The sequence below is a fragment of the Polyodon spathula genome, chromosome 24, assembly GCF_017654505.1.
Source record: "Polyodon spathula isolate WHYD16114869_AA chromosome 24, ASM1765450v1, whole genome shotgun sequence".
Lineage (NCBI taxonomy): Eukaryota > Metazoa > Chordata > Actinopteri > Acipenseriformes > Polyodontidae > Polyodon > Polyodon spathula.
This window is the reverse complement of record NC_054557.1, coordinates 12,916,415-12,920,766: the sequence shown is the minus strand read 5'-3', so window position 1 is coordinate 12,920,766 and position 4,352 is coordinate 12,916,415. Positions and strand designations below refer to the sequence as shown.

General features: G+C 36.1%; 1 protein-coding gene across 1 annotated transcript in view; it reads left to right on the top strand.

The window, feature by feature from the left end:
• LOC121298616 (RNA-binding protein MEX3B-like) overlaps window positions 1-1,009 on the top strand; it is a 4,189-nt gene extending 3,180 nt beyond the window's left edge. Inside the window, exon 2 of the mRNA XM_041225740.1 lies at window positions 1-1,009. This exon is cut by the window's left edge and continues 1,750 nt beyond it. The gene's annotated coding sequence lies outside the window, so the exon portion shown is untranslated.
• Window positions 1,010-4,352: the final 3,343 nt, after the last annotated feature.

The following is a 4,352-nucleotide window of genomic DNA, read 5'->3' as shown; positions in this document are numbered from 1 at the left end:
CTGATATTGGAAACGTGCTAATTGCAGAGCAAATTGTTGGGTGCTTTGAAAAAAGGCAAGAAGTTCCTGTGGAAAATGTAAATGGGGGGAAAAAGTGATACTGCAGCTTTAGCAAAAAAACAAAACAACATATCTTATATATATATTAAAAAAAAAAAAAAAAAATTCACAAGTTTAGCGTTTTAACGATAAATTGCATTAATACAGATTGAAGTATTTTATTCTTTTTTGACTTGAAAGATTATATTTCGTATTGCAAAGATGTTTACAGGTATTTTAATTTAAGTTCAGTGAACTTTTTTGTAGCTGGGTTAAAAAAATAATCTTTTTTTTATTATTTTTTAGTATGGCCTTTGGGCAAAGAACACTGTATTATTTTAATATCACACAACTGTGGATGGAAATACAAGCCACACAATGTGTGTTGCATTAAACAGTATTCTGTTGGGATGGAGGGTTTTATAGGTTTTGCAAAAAAAAAAAAAAAAAAAAAAAAGAAAGTCTTTTAAATCTGCTTCACCCAGCATATTTTTTATTCCGTGATATAAAGCATATTTTATTCTATATTATTACAAAAATGAAAATGTATAAAACTTAGTAAGTCAAACAAAAGGAACTGTTTATGCTTTTTAACATTTGTACAAATTAGATTTCAGTGGAAATTACAGAATTCCTTTGCACCACTCTAGTTTTCGTATTTCTATTTTAATACATTTGTTTACCACTTGTTAATGTATATGTAAGTGAAGTTACTTGAGTGTAATTGTACTTTATTGAGCAAAGTTTAAAAACAAAGTATATTTTATTTTATGATAAAGGGCCTTTAACCTCATGGTCAAATACTAATATTATATTTGCTGAAACAAGATTTGAAATTGTATCAAGAGTTTTATTTTTCTGACGTTTTAAAGTTCTACATAATAAAGGTAAAAGTAAGTAATGGTGCTACTTCATGTTTTTTTAAGTATTTCTATATAAATCTAATAAAGATGGTACATAAAGTGAACGTCTGTGTTGCATTCTTAAGCTGTCTAGAAATCTTATATAATGGGGAATGCTCAGCAATACTAAAACCCAGTTTTAGTCTTTGACTGCCAAATGTTGATTTATTTTTTATTGACCAACTTTGTAAAGGTATTCTAGCCAAACTTTGACATTGTTTAAAAATCCCCAATATGTAACTTTGTTTACAGTTTCCCAACTTGGTACATGATTTATCCCCACCAAAAATGACTATGGTTTGCTGACAAGTTAGTTTCACATCTGCCCCTACAAATTGAATACCTGCCCCTTGTGTACAACTTAAAAAAAAAAACCCAAAACAGTGACATTATTTTAGTTCCCAGCCAGGGTACCAGATATAATTAAACATGGGTCATGCATTATGTGTAAGCTTTTACAACTAAAAATCATCTTTTACATAAAATAGCAGCACAAAAGCATTCTGCCTTGTTAAATATCTACAAGATTAAACACATGATATTTAGGGAGCCTTGCACTGCAGTTCCACCTTGTTAAATAGCCACAAGATTAAAAGCATGATATTTGGGGAGCCTTGCACTGCAGGCTTCTTTGTTTCTGGTGTGTTCAAGTTTAGCATAGTGTGAAGTGTAGGGGGAAGTTAACCTGCAATAATTATGCCTAGTGAAATAACCTTTAAAATCCTTAATACATGTGATGAGCCTTGAAGTTTTTTGTAATGGTGTAAATCCTGCCTTACATAGCTGGTATGGTTTCTAATTGGTATTCAAATGTTTTTTTTTTCCATCTCTACAGCTGCTGCAGTGGCACAGCGGAGACTTGAGCTTATTATAGCAATGACATAATGAGAAGGAAACGTTTTCCTTTTTCCTATCTTACCTCACACGACCTTCCCTCCTGTCATAATGAGTTTTGTTCTTGGAGACAATCCAGGGTTTGTGAAGATCCAACTGCATCCCCTCAAATATGGTTCTGTCCTGTAAAAATTATTGATTTCAAGCCATCCTTTATTGAAGCAGGTTATCTTTTGAAATATGCAACATTATTAGTTTTCTCTGCTTTAGAAAGGTATGTTCATATATAACACAAGGTGTTCCTTGTCTACCCCAGATGGGGTCAATGATTTGTTTAAATATTTTGCATTCTAAAAAGTAGGGAAGGCAGTCAACTGTTATCAAGTAGGAAATATATGTGAAGAAGGGATTATAGAAGTCACTGAGTTCACAGCTCTGGGACCAAGGCCAGTGAAAAGATTCGCGATGATATTAGAGCCCCATAAACTGTAATATCTTTCATTTCATTTGTGTTGCTTTTAATTTGTACTGACAGCTTGGTAGTCAGCTTGGAAACACAAAAAAACACTATTCAGACTTACATAAGTTAAAGCAGAAGTGCCATTTTTTGTATCCACGTCGAGGAATGAATTCTGTATTGATTAAATGGTAGATAGCGCTGCATGTAATGTGTGTGTGTTTTTTTTTTTTTAAGGTTTCTTGTAACAGGGTTTCAGAAACGATAACGAATCAGGAATTGATCGTAACCAAAAGGTATTATAACTGGCCTCACCTTTAGTTTTGCTTTTGAGCTTCCATGATGCAGAATCTGACACCTCTAATCCCTGTAGAACTGTTCACACACTTGCACTGCAAAGGCTGCTGCAGTGGCAGTGCCAGATTTTGCCCACTACACTGTGCCAGTGTATTCATTGAATCCTGTGGAGAGGCCTCACGCTATTATTGTGGTAGGTTTGATCAGCCTTTAGGATTCAGTAATAGTAAAGGAATGATAACCCACATTAATAATACCAAAAACAGCAAGATGAGATCATCTCATCTCTTGAGATCTTTGGTTATAACCCTTCTACTTTGTAGCTCATATATCAATCAATAAATCAATATTTATTTTATATAGCACCTTTCATGATGGACCACCATCACAAATCGCTTTACAAGATAGTGAGGAACAATGCATAATACATTAAAATACAAAAATGCATTAAATACAAATAGTAAAAACCAACACAAATACATTATATACAGGCATAATACATTACATAAAAGACTAATTCTAAACATTGTGGATGTGTGTCATACAGAATCATAGAAATAAGATGGAGGGAAAAACCTGAAATAGCAATTTAGACAACAGATAATAACAGATATCAGGCTTAAAGAGCATTGAAAACAAAAGAGAACAAGTGGGTCTTGAGAGTTGACTTGAAGCGAGAGACTGTGGGAGCTGCACGCACTAAAGCTGGGAGAGCGTTTCAGAGAGTCAGGGCCATGAAGTTAGAAGAATGCTCTCCGAGTGTGGTGCGCTTTTGCTTGAGTATAACAAGCAAGCCTGAGTCAGAGGACTGAAGCTTGCATGCAAGGACATAGTGGGTCAGCAGGTTGGAGAGGTACTCTGGACCTGTGTGATGAAGGGCCTTGTAGGCAAGCAGGAGAAATTTGTAAGTAATCCTGAACTTTACAGGTAGCCAGTGCAGCTGGGCAAGACAGGGGGTAATGTGATCATGTTTTTTTTACATCTGGTAAGGATCCTAGCAGCGGCATTTTGAACCAGCTGCAACTGGTTTATGGTACGTGACGGAAGACCACCATAGAGAGAGCTGCAATAGCCGAGAGGAGATGAATGCATGACAGAGTATCTCTGCATCCGGGAGGGAAAGGTAGGGACGGACCTTTGAGATGTTTCCGAGGTGGTAAAAGGAGGATTTGACTACAGTGGAGATTTGGGCATCAAAGGAGAGGTTACTATCCAGAAGTAAACCAAGACTTTTTACTGTGGGGGAAGGCAGCAGCAGATAGTTTCCGAGGTTCAAGGCAGCAATATTGAGATTCTTAAGCTGAGTTTTTGATCCTACTAGAAGTTGTTCAGATTTGTTATTGTTGAGCTGAAGAAAATTGGCAGACATCCAGGCCTCAATGTCTTGGGTGAAAGCTGAGAGCCAGACCATGGCAGAGGAACAACCAGGGTCTAGTTTTAGGTACAGCTGGGTGTCATCTGCATAGGAGTGAAACATGAGGCTATGTTGGAGGATGAGGTGACCCAAGGGAAGTATATAGATGTTGAAGAGAAGAGGCCCAAGAACTGACCAGGTTTGTGTCAGCGCTGCTTACGTCATAGAAAATATATTTTATTAAAAATGATAACCAAGACTCATTTCATTCTTACCTCTTATTAGCATAAGCAACATTATTATTGGCCCAACATTCTTTCTGCCCAAGATCTTTACTTAAATTGAAGTGGAGCTTGCAATGGGTTTGCTATTGCCCCTGCTCAGAGATGAGAGACGGATTTGAATGCCTTGGTTATCATTCTTTTAAATGTTGATGAATATGAAAGGGTTAAAGATATCAGGGTGGCAG